The sequence below is a fragment of the Wyeomyia smithii genome, chromosome 3, assembly GCF_029784165.1.
Source record: "Wyeomyia smithii strain HCP4-BCI-WySm-NY-G18 chromosome 3, ASM2978416v1, whole genome shotgun sequence".
Lineage (NCBI taxonomy): Eukaryota > Metazoa > Arthropoda > Insecta > Diptera > Culicidae > Wyeomyia > Wyeomyia smithii.
In genome coordinates this window covers 269,664,172-269,676,818 of record NC_073696.1, presented here as the reverse complement: position 1 = coordinate 269,676,818, position 12,647 = coordinate 269,664,172, and the positions used below count along the sequence as shown (strand labels likewise).

General features: G+C 36.7%; 1 protein-coding gene across 5 annotated transcripts in view; it reads right to left on the bottom strand.

The window, feature by feature from the left end:
* LOC129732524 (inverted formin-2) overlaps positions 1 to 2,756 on the bottom strand; it is a 179,183-nt gene extending 176,427 nt beyond the window's left edge. For all 5 annotated transcript variants that reach the window (XM_055693473.1, XM_055693474.1, XM_055693472.1 and 2 more), the window contains exon 1: positions 2,321 to 2,756. The gene's annotated coding sequence lies outside the window, so the exon portion shown is untranslated. The remainder of the gene's footprint in view (positions 1 to 2,320) is intronic.
* Positions 2,757 to 12,647: the final 9,891 nt, after the last annotated feature.

Sequence of the window (12,647 nt, the reverse complement as noted above, 5' to 3'; positions counted from 1 at the left end):
GAAAGAGCAAAGTAAATCGCGAAAAAACGGAGAATGAAGGCAAAAAAGCAAAGAGAAATGATGAAAAAGAATGTAAGCGAGAATTAAGAGGAGAAAAAGAGTACAAAAGGGGGAGGAAAAAAAGAAGAAAAAATGTAATATTTAAAACAAAAAGTATTTTTGAATAATGTTTTCATTAGAAAAACTGTTGAAAGAAAACTGGAATTCAACAGCAATGAGAAAGTAGAAAACAACTTGAATGCAAAAAAACTTTTAACAAAAATGAAGGAAAAAGAAATAACAAGAAGAAAAACTGATTTAAGTACTAGAAGAGCAAATAACAAGGAGCATCAGTAAAAAATAAATAAAAAGAATGTCAAATAAGAGACAGACATGAGCAGAAAAAAATACAACGTCAGAAACAATAGTAGATGCTGACAAGTAAATAATCGATAAATTAAATGTTATGCTTAAATCACGGGAAAAGGAGGAAGAAAAATTTTATAAGGTGAAAATAATAACACAATGAAAATAAAAATAAAAAAAATAAAATGAAAACACAAGCAAAAAATAAAATTCAAATAGGGAAAATACAATAAAGTTGCATAAGCGAATAAGACAGCTAACCGGGAAAACGAGAAAGTGAGAGAATATTAATAAATGACAAAAAAAACTGGAAAAGTCAAGAAAAGATGGGAAAAACCTTGGGAAATTGAAACAGGAGAGTGAAATGGAAAATAAAGTTGACAGGAAAACGGAAGGGAAAAAAGAACAGAAAAATTGAGTAGCGAGAAATAAAAATTGTAAGAGAGAATTGAGAGAGAAAATGAATAACAAGAAACTGAATAGGAAATAAAGTAAAGTGAACATAGGAAGAAAATTAAAATACAAAATGTTGATGAAAAAACAAAAAAAATGCAGCAGGAAATTCAACCGCATGCCATAAAGAGGGCACTTGAAAAAACGAAAACTGGAAGTGGTATGAATAAAAAAGAGGGATGAAAAGAGAGTGTAAAATTAAATGACAGAACAAACTGGAAATAATGAACAAAAGAAATTTAAAAACAAAAATCACGAAAACGAAATTATTAAGAAGAAATTAGATTATTATTTATGGACAATAGAAACAATAACAGGAAAGAGAAAGAAGGAAAATGAACACTGAACGAGATTGGAAAGAAAATATGTGATGGAGAATATAAGTAAAAAAAAGTAAAAAAAAAAATAAAACAAAAAAATGGACCATAAATAAGAAAGAAAAATAAAAAAAGATAGTGGCAAACAAAAATCGTGAAAACACAGAGAGTTAAAAAACGGAAAGAGGAATACGAGAATTTTGTGTAGAAACGATGAGTTTGCATTAACATTTCCAGCGAATGGAATGCTAATAAGTACTAAAATGTGTTTGAAATGTGATAAATGGATGTTGAAAACTATTTTTGTATATTAAATATTCTACAGACAGTTTCACGATAAAAAACTTGAAATTTCATAGTTTACAGCAAACGGAGCCTTTCGTTACAATAGAGGCTGGTACATATTTTCGAACTAATCGCTAAAAGAAACTCAGTAAAACTCAAAAATGGTTTAAAGCTTCGTCAAGGTTCCCTTGCTATCAATATTCACGTTTGTGATTCGTTTGAATATGAGCATTCCAAGAACTCAAACCGACTCGAAATATATTTCCGCTAGCACTTTCCAACCAGTAGCACTTCCAGCCCCAAAACTGAACACCTCTACCAGAGTTGTTCGCCAAACTGCTTATTGTTGTTGTTAGTGGCTGGCAAACAGGCGAATCTGGTGGTGCTACTAAACAACCCAGCCAAACCAAACCAAGCCAAGTCCAAAGGTGGCTCTTATGGTTGCGCGTGGTCGCGCGATCGCAACGGTGCGCGCAAGTGGTGTTGTGTGCTGTGCTGCTGCGCTCTGTGTGGAAAATGTGGGCGTCCTTTTTCTCCTTGATTTTCAAGTTCTCCACAGTTCAGGCACATGTAGATTCATAGTTTTCTGCTTCCACGCACACACTCTTCACCCTACACCCCCTCGGGTACCGCTCCGGCAAGCACCAAATATCTTCTTAGATTTGCAAATAAGTCGACCCGTTCGTTGGGGAGATTGATTTGGTTAGTACCAGAGAACGGTGAGTTTCGTGTGTCTTGCGGAGCTTCAATTGAATTCGTATTTCATAATTGTTCGGTATTGAATTCAACCTGTTTGTCCGACAAGAGCTCTTCACTACAAAATTTGCATGAAAATTCAATTCTGCCTAGCTTTGAGTAGTAGGTTATTTATCTTTCACTTATTCATTTCTGTTTCACCATTGACGAGATCTATCACTTACATTCAATTAATGCTGCACTTTTATTTGTTAAGTAATCCACAGTTTGGTTCGCGTCGCGATTGCACTACCGATCGATAGACAATGCTCCCGAGCTTCAGTCTTCAAATCTAAGCACGAAGGGCCCACCACCGATCGTTTGACCACCAACCGGGTGATCACTGCTGATGACGATGACGGTGATCGGTGGTCTATCGCTGCAGTAAGTCACAAGCAAGCTAACCGTACGTAGAAACAAAAAAACACAAACACTGTCTGTTCACCTCGCGATGGGTCTTTCCTTCAGTTCGTTTGTTCTTCTTGTGGAATGCCTGGAATGGGACGAAACGAAAGCGAATATTGTCACCACGGGGCTCTCAGCTCACAGCTCACAGAGCGCGCAAATGTATTCGATTTACTCCGATCGCGCAGACGGTTCGAACCGAACTAATAAGAGTGACGGGGTTCTGGCGCTGCTGCTGCCGCTGCTGATGCCGTGTGTGGCGCTGCGCTGCGTGCGTTGTTTAGCATAAAGCGATCGCACGCCTTCTCGTGTCGCTTGCTTGGCAGTTGTGTCGCGCTGCACACAGTGCGTTGTCTATCGAGGAAAACTGGTCGAAGCTGGATTGGCCTGCGAGTGTCGTAGCTTGTAATTATTAGTGTGGTTCTTGAATCATTATTTATCGAAAATACGAACGTTGCTAAGCGGAGTCGATAAGTTTTGTGGAACATGCTTCTCATCTAATCTAACGGCTATTTAACCAATTAAGTATTCAGATAATCTCAACTGCACATCTTGTTTTAATTACTGTTTACTGAGTTTATTACAGAAAAAACTCTGTAATGTGAGTCACGTTCTATTAGTCTGTAAATGATTATGTATTTAGTCATCAATGAGTTAGCATTGAGAGTATCTTGAAGTCATAGTAAAATTTGATAGCTCATATCAAATCAGAAACTCTGGATTGATATGTTGTGAAGTGCCCATGACAAAATCCAAACTGGTCATAAGCAAAATAAGAATCTATATTTTAGGGGGATTTGTTAGTAGCTTAAGTATTTATGATAAATATTAGTAAATAATGAGTATGTGTGTCCAATCACAAATGGTGACTTCTCAACACTGTTAGTAATTTGTAATTTTAATTGTTAGGATTTGTTTGCTTTCGCAATTAGGACTTAACATTCGTAGGGACAACCTTTTTGTCAAGAAAGGAAAGTAAACTTACAACTAACTTAAATGCTAACTTATTGGCTATAAAGAAAGCTTATCGTAGCAATTGAGGATTGCAACGATTTTTGTCGAAAATTGTTAATTATTTTATTTGACATAGCTTCTAATGGTTCATATTTCGGGAGGGGGGAAGGTTTTGGCTAATGTCCACGGTCCATACAATTTTTTAGAATTTATATGGACAGCTGTCCACGGAGGGGGAGGGGGAGGGGTTCAAAATCGTTAAAAATCTGTCCACGTGGTATGTGGATGGCCCCCAATTGAGTTTGATAAATTTCTCATGAAAGATTTTAAAAATTCTACACCTTTGCGAGCGACCTTCCACCAGTTAACCGGAACATTCGCCGCAACGAAAACATGCGTATAGGCACGATTTTTTCTTCGTTTTATTTATCAATTCCTCCTCAGTTTTGGCGACAAAACTATTGGTGTAGATTTTACGCTTCAGGTTGACCCACAAATGCCGACTTGGGTACCACATCGATATTCAGCCGCTTCATATCCTTTAACGATCGCTTCGAGTAGTGAGCCGACATCAGATCCGGTCAGAACATCGCCTAAGTGCGGTACGATGTCGGTTTTCGACGCGGCGGGGTACCTTTGAACGCGCACACTTCGGAACGGAGTAGCTTTATTGTTTCCGCAATCACAATTAGATAGAGCTGTCAAGCCGTCTGCCGAATCATGGGTTACTGGGATTGATGCTGCATGGTTAGCTTCGTTAGTGCGTGTGAAAGGTAAACTTAACATGAGAAATCGAAAGTTTTTGTCAATTTTTTTAATGCAAACGGTACATGAAGTTTTGAACTCTGTATCCCATTCGTTTGTCTCTAATGTTAGTTGAAAAACGTTTAGCGTCATTAACACGAACCAACGACCTCTCCTACGCAAGATACCAAATTGAAACAGTGAATCATGAACTTTGGCCTGGGATCTTATCTCATGAAAGGCTAAATACTTTTGAATGCTCCCTAAAAGTTATGTTTATATCAAGTAGCCAATCAATTGAGTTCCAAAGAAGAAACCAAAGCCAAGTTGATATTTGCTGCTCCTCCTTACCGGTAAACACTGATCGAGGCCCCGTGGTTTTTTTCTTTTGCCGCCGATCACTCATTCGGTATCGAACCGTGGACATCGGAATGTTAAACATTTTGCAGACCGCATGAACAGTGTTTTTCCGCTTTCTGTGTATTGCAAGCATGTCTCAAGCATTTCTCCAGAAGATTGACCAACTTAGTATTCAATATTCTCACGCTGCATTGACGCTTTTGCAATTCTGAAAAATCAAACGCTTATTGCAGCTTGCACAACTAAAATTCAGGTATTTACCAACCTGGAATGATAATGCTGTCGCTAAGTCGAGTAAGAATCACTAATAGAGCACTAAATACTCCGAAAAAAAAGTTTGTCGATGGTTTGTTTACTTTCGTTTTGATATGGCGATAATTGGTGTTTCCCACGCGTGCTATGATCCATTTGCATGTTGCCAAACAACAAACAATATCGCACGCTTAGCCTTGGGGCTAATAGCGGTCTCGATCAACTAGATTATAGATTATAGTTGAGAGAATTCGTTATCGATATTGTTTTTGGCACATTTTGCATGTGTAGGATAAATACAACGATACACCGTGCCCCAGTGCTGAGTCGAGAAAATTTCCAGCTCGAAAAGTTCCTTGACTCGATCGGGAATCGAACCCGATATCACAACCGTGTGGGAGAGCTAGCCGACCGACATCGCTAACCACAGAGCCACGGGGACCACATGTTGCCAAACTTTATATATATTTTTTTTTAAGGGGGGATTTGTTAGTAGCTTAAGTATTTATGATAAATATTAGTAAATAATGAGTATGTGTGTCCAATCACAAATGGTGACTTCTCAACACTGTTAGAAATTTGTAATTTTAATTGTTAGGATTTGTTTGCTTTCGCAATTAGGACTTATCATTCGTAGGGATTTAAACCTACTTGTCAGAAAAGGGGAAGTAAACTTACAACTAACTTAATTGCTAACTTATTGGCTATAAAGAGAGCTTATCGTAGCAATTGAGGATTGCAACGATTTTTGTCGAAAATTGTTAATAATTTTATTTGACATAGCTTCTAATGGTTCAACACCAGTAAGTCTATGTAATTCGAATGTACCAAACCAAGGAGGACGCTTCAAAATCATTTCATTGTATTCTGAATCCTTTGGAGCGTTTTCTTTCTTGTTGAACAGCAACTTGACCAGATCGGTACAGCATAAAGCATTGCTGGTCTAAAAATTTGTTTGTAAATCAAAAGTTTGTTCTTTAAACAAAGTTTAGAATTCCTGTTAATGAGAGGATATAAACATCTCGTATATTTGATGCACTTGGCTTGTATACTCTCAATGTGCTCTTTGAAAATAAGTTTTTTATCATAAATTAGTCCCAAGTACTTAACCTTGTCGGACCAACTTAAAATAACCCCATTCATCTTGACAACGTGATTATTGTTTGGCTTGAGGAAACAAGCCCTAGGCTTATGCGGAAAAATTATCATTTGAGTTTTAGAAGCATTGGGAGAGATTTTCCACTTTTGCAAATAGGAAGAAAAAATATCTAAACTTTTCTGCAATCGACTGCATATGACACGAAGACTTTTTCCTTTTACGGAAATGCTTGTGTCATCGCAGAACAATGACTTTATGCATCCTGGAGGCAAATCAGGAAGATCTGAAGTGAATATGTTGTACAGGACTGGACCCAAGACTGAACCTTGAGGTACACCTGCTCTGACTGGAAATCTATCAGATTTTGAATTCTGATAGACAACCTGCAGAGTTCGATCAGTAAGATAATTTTTTAAAATTTTGATTAGGAAAATTGGAAAATTAAAAGTTTGCAATTTCGCAATCAAACCTTTATGCCAAACACTGTCGAATGCTTTTTCTATGTCTAAAAGAGCAGCTCCAGTGGAATAACCTTCAGATTTGTTGGCTCGTATCATATTAGTAACTCTGAGCAATTGATGAGTTGTGGAATGCCCATGGCGAAATCCAAACTGTTCATTTGCAAAAATTGAATTTTCGTTGATGTGTGACATCATTCTGTTAAGAATAATTCTCTCAAACAGTTTACTTATTGAAGAAAGCAAACTGATTGGTCGATAACTTGAAACTTCTGCTGGGTTCTTATCCGGTTTTAAAATGGGAGTAATTTTTGCATTTTTCCTTAATTTGGGAAAATATGCAATTTTGAAGCAGCAATTGAAAATTTTCACTAAAAATTCCATTGTGCTCTCAGGGAGATGTTTGATTAGTATATTAAAGATTCCATCGTCACCAAGTGCTTTCATATTTTTGAAATTTTCAATAATTGATTTAATCTCATTCAAGTTAGTTTCAATTATTTCTGCAGGTAAAAAAATCTGGGAAGAAATTAAATCAAATTGACGTGTGACTTCGTTTTCAATTGGACTCACAAAATTCAAATTTGAGTTATGAACACTCTCAAACTGCTGAGCAAGTCTTTGAGCCTTTTGTTCATTGGATACAAGAAAACGTTCACCATCTTTTAAAACTGGAATAGGCTTTGAAGGTTTCTTAAGAATCTTCGACAGCTTCCAAAATGGTTTTGAATATGGTTTCAATTTTTCAACTTTAGTCTCAAAATTTTGATTTCTCAGAAGAGTAAATCTATGTTTAATCTCTTTCTGTAAATCTTTATAAATAGTTTTAAAAACAGGGTCACGAGAACGTTGATATTGACGTCTGCGGACATTTTTCAAACGAATTAGAAGTTGAAGATTTTCGTCAATTATTGATGAATCAAATTTCACTTGAGCCTTTGGAACAGAATAATTCCTGGCATCAACAATTGCACATTTTAATGCTTCCAAAGCAGAATCAATATTCACTTCGTTTTGCAAATCAAGCTCATTATTGAAATTTCTCTCAATATAATTTTTGTATCTTTCCCAATTAGCTTTGTTATAATTAAAAACAGAGCTCATAGGGTTTAAAACTGATTCATGTGATAAAGAAAAAGTTATTGGAAGATGGTCAGAATCAAAGTCAGCATGTGTGATCAAATCACTACATACATGACTTTGATCTGTCAGCACCAAATCAATTGTTGAAGGGTTTCTTACAGAAGAAAAGCATGTAGGACTATTCGGAGACAAAATAAAATAGTATCCTGAAGAACAATCATTGAATAAAATTTTGCCATTGGAATTACTTTGAGAATTATTCCATGAACGATGTTTAGCGTTAAAATCGCCGATTATGAAAAATTTCGAACGATTTCTGGTGAGTTTTTGTAAATCACCTTTAAAATAATTTTTGAGCTCGCGTGTGCATTGTAATGGTAAATATGCTGCGGCAATAAATAAAATCCCAAGTTCAGTTTGAACTTCAATTCCCAAAGTTTCAATAACTTTCGTCTCAAGGTGGGGAAGAGCACGATGTTTGATTCGGCGATGAATAACAATTGCAACTCTACCGCCGGAACCCTGAATCCTATCATATCTATGAACCACGTAATTGGGATCATATTTTAATTTTATGTTAGGTTTCAAAAATGTTTTAGTAATAATCGCAATATGCACATTATTTACTATTAAAAAATTAAAAAGCTTATTCTCATTGGCCTTCAATGAGCGAGCATTCCAATTTAATATTTTAATTGTTTTATTTAAAATCATTGCTAAATTTTAAATTAGAAACAATTTTAATAGTAAAATTTGTGCCTATTTGAATGGCTTCAAACATTGATTCTGCCTGCAACATGGCGTTCATAAGATCGAACATTGCCTGTTGCAAAAAAGAAAGTTTACCTGCCGTAATAGGCCCCAGGCAGTTGACATTAGAAAAAATATTTTCGGCAGCAATATTAGCTGGAGTGATAGGTGTACAATTATTTTCTAGCGTGTTTTGCTTACCCATATTAACGGTCATTTTCGAACTACCAACACTAGGCGGCACCTAGTAACCTGTGCATAAGTTAAACGGGTATGCAAAGGAGTAGGTAAACTATGCGTCACTGGTACGCTTGGAGAATCTTGTTTTGAAGTTGGTTTTAATTGAGAAATTGAATTTTGTTTACCTTGCCTTGCCTTAACAATTGCTAAACGGACTGGGCATTGATAAAAATTTGACATATGGTTGCCGTTACAATTCGCACAGCGAAAATTTTTACTCTCTTTCACAGGACATGTGTCCTTTTTGTGAGAAGAGTCTCCACAAATAAGACATTTTTGGTCCATGTTACAGAATTTGGAACCATGGCCATAACGTTGGCAAGTACGGCATTGGGTGATATGCTTTTCACCTCCGCCATACTTCCTATAAATTTCCCACTTTACACGCACATTATACAAAGCATGTGCTTTTTCAAAAAAATTTAAGTTGTTAACCTCATTGTGGTTAAAATGAATTAAATAATTAACAAGGGAAATTCCAGTTCTCTGACTGTTTTCGCCTCGTGATTTTTGTTTCATTAGAATTACTTGGGTAGGGGCTATGCCAAGTAATTCTGTTAAAGTAAGTTTGATCTCATCAACGGTTTGATCGTTGGTGAGACCTTTCAAGACAACCTTGAACGGCTTGGCGTTCTTGGTGTCATATGTAAAAAATTTGTACATCTTGTCAGTTAAATACTGAACAAGACGATCACGACCCTTTACTGAGTCGGCTAATAAGCGGCATTCACCTCTACGGCCAATTTGATAGGTAACTTTAACGTCAGAAACAAACGTTGAAAGTTCCTTTTTGAATATATTAAATTCAGAAGAAATAGTTACCACAATAGGTTGAACTTTCTCCTTTTTTAAAGATTTTTTATTTTGTATAGTTTCATTATTGGTAACTTCCATTTCACCAGCTTCATGCTCAAGCAAAATATCAAAAGGATTGTCACTACAGACACTCGAAGTGTCAGAAAGAGATGCCTCTCTTTTCCTCCCCGCAGCGATGCGAGGTTTCTTTTTCCGTCCAGCCATTTCAGGTGATACGAAAATAGTTAAAACAAATGTTAAATTCAAAAGTAGGTAGTCTTGAGAAAGACTGATGGGAAATAACTTTCAGGTAGTCTTTAAAAGACACACTGACAAAACACAAACTTTGAAGCTATAGGCAGTCAAAGACCAGTCCACAAGCAACCGAAAAAACGTCTGATCTGTAGGACAGTTCAAGACGCACTGAATGGGAACTTTATATTATTTTTTACCGATTATGATAGTACTGATTAAATGTTTAATGCGATAAAAAACACCTTAAATCAATAGTTATTATGAACGGATAATTCAATTTTAATTCCAAATAGGGTATTTTAAAACTAATATTGTCAATAACCTGCTCCTACCAGTGATTTCAAAATAGTATAACCTCTAATAAAATGATAAGAACTCATATGAAATGGAGGTAGGGCTTTAGAAATCTTAATGTGCTTGTTAAATAATGATGAATATTTATGTTTATTGATTGGTTATCATAAATCAAATAGCAATTTTTCATGTTTCGTAAATTTTTTTTCGATATGTAATATTCAATGTCTTTCAATTTTCAATTTTTGTAGCAGTATAGCCATAACCGGTGCTATTGCCATAACTGGCGCTCCTACCCTAGCTTGTTAACCATTCCTGTGAATCGTGGTGCCCCTAGCACAGATAACTTTTTCTAAGAATTAAATGAGCTTTCTCGTAAACATAACGTTGAAGTGACGAGCCCGGACCGGAGAGCAATTACTATGCGACACTCATTTTTCAACTGAGTTCCAAGCGAAGTGAAAATCTCATACAAAATGTTCATTTTTCACGCTCGTGGAAAATGCAACCTGCAAAAATTTCACTTCGCTTGGAACTGTAAACAAGTTCGATCCAGCGAAATCGAAGGTTGTGGATCTCATCTTTTTCACTTGGGTTTATTTTTTTCACGCATGCAAACGCTAGTGAAAAAAGCAGTAGCAAGCGAAAACTTGCGTGCGTTTCTATTTTGTCAGTTGCAGCCAATTTTCATTTCGCTAGCAGTGTAAACTCGTGAATTTCCCTTCACTTGAACTGTAAACTGCAGGCTGGTGAAATACCTGCGTGTTCCGCAAACGGGTTTTCACGACAGATTTTGCAAGCGAAAATTTACGCTATTTCACTTGTCAAATATTAAAATGTATTCGATACAGAGTTTCATGCTGGATGCATTGCGATGGCTTTCTGTGAAGAAAAGTGGGTAATTTTTGACGATGGTGTTTTTATATAAGATGATTGATAATATGTTACCTCAATCTTTATGTGACCGGATTGATAGAGGAAGTGAATTCCTTAGATACAACACTAGAAACGCGTGATATGAACCAAATTATCTTTTTGGAAGATCACTGAACTCGCTGTTGTGTAAAGAAATGAACTTCTAGACATTTAGTTTTTTAGACATATATTTTTTTTGAAAAATAAGGAAAAAGATTGTAAAATTTATGAAAAAGTTCATAATAATATTCATGTGATTTTTAGAGATCGTTATCTAAAACTACGAGATTATAGGACCTAACAATGTTATTGTGGTTTTGCACCGTTCTTGGCTTCAATTATTCCTATTTTTATTTTCGTGTTTGATTTTATGTTTTGGCCTTTTTTAAGATCGAAATGGTTATTTCACTATTTTTCGTTTTTCACCTTCTTTGACTATTCCTAAACTTACCTAAAATTTGAGGCTATTTTCTGTCCTTTTTAATCAGTTCTTACTTACCATGAATGCATTTTGTTTTTTTTTCAGCATTTGAACGTATTTTTTTGGTTATTTTATGGTTAATTCGAGATTAAATTCAACCTTGGCAGAACACTTAAATGGTCTTTAGTGATATAAAACTAATTCGAAATCGTTTTCTATTGTGGCTCTTTTTAACTTTCTGCATCGCTTTTCTGCAATTGCAATTTTATTTGAATCTCATACATTTTTCATTCTCGAATTTCATCAAGTCTGTTTATTATGAGGCAACTCCTAAGAGCAACCCTAGTCCAACGGCTTCAGCATTATGGCTGGGTCGTAAACAGTGCACACAATTGTGTGTCCACCAAAAGTGATTCAATCACAACCCACTCACAATCGGAATCGGTTAGCTGCTAGCCTGCTGCGATCAGCAGCGGACTCCGTTCTGCAGCCGCCTTTGGATACCAAACCAAATCACGCGTGTTATGTTTTGTTACACACGCAATTCTCCTCCGCGGTACGACACTGGCAGTATGTAGCACGACATCAGCTGCCCGTTTGGCAACTTTACTAACGGAAATCGCTTGAATTCTCTGTTCGCTTATGAGTTTGATGAAGGAAAAAAAAAGAACTCTAAGTTCAAATTCTAAAAGTAGAAAGCGAGAATGACGTGCTTTGATCAGTTGTCCTTATCTCGTTAGATTATCATTAATCCTTTCTTAGCATTCAATTTTGGGCTTGCTTTGATTTCTTGTCGTTTATTTACGGCAGATTTTTTTTATTGCCCTCCCCGATCTACTCGAGTTATCATTTCCTCGTGTCTGCCCTACCTTGGTAAATATCGCGAAAACAAACAAATATCAACACAAGCACGCACGCTGCTGCCAATATCGCTAAAAACACATTTTAATTTTAAAATTAAAGCTCATACCCTTAATGTGTAGTTTTATTTTCCCCTTGCAATAAAATAAAATAAGCAAAATATACACATTTATTTCATATCGCCATATATGCCAACTGGAACGGGCCGTGTTTGTCGCTCTGAAGGTCGCCCGCGCACGGTTGATACGTTGAAGTCTCCTCCTCGCGAACCGCGACACCGTACGAAGCGATCGATCGATCGGTCGTCGGTTGGTCGGTTAGTCGGTTGGTCATATACCTACTTGCTTACTACGGCCAGGCGGGCCGCACACTGATGACGAGATGACGATGACTTGAACTTGGTCCGATCGTGCTGTCTGTCATGCTGTGTGGTGGTGCGAGTCCGATTTCGAGCTCAGCAATATTGCACTCGCAGAAGACAAGCGAAAAACCCTCTTGAGAACAGCAGCAGCAGCGAACTTTTGTTTGCAGCCACTTCCTTGTGGAACACTTTTCGGTTCGACTCTTGAGAGCCCACTACTGGAGAGCCACTTGCCGTGCGGAATGGCGGATGTGATGGAAGTGTT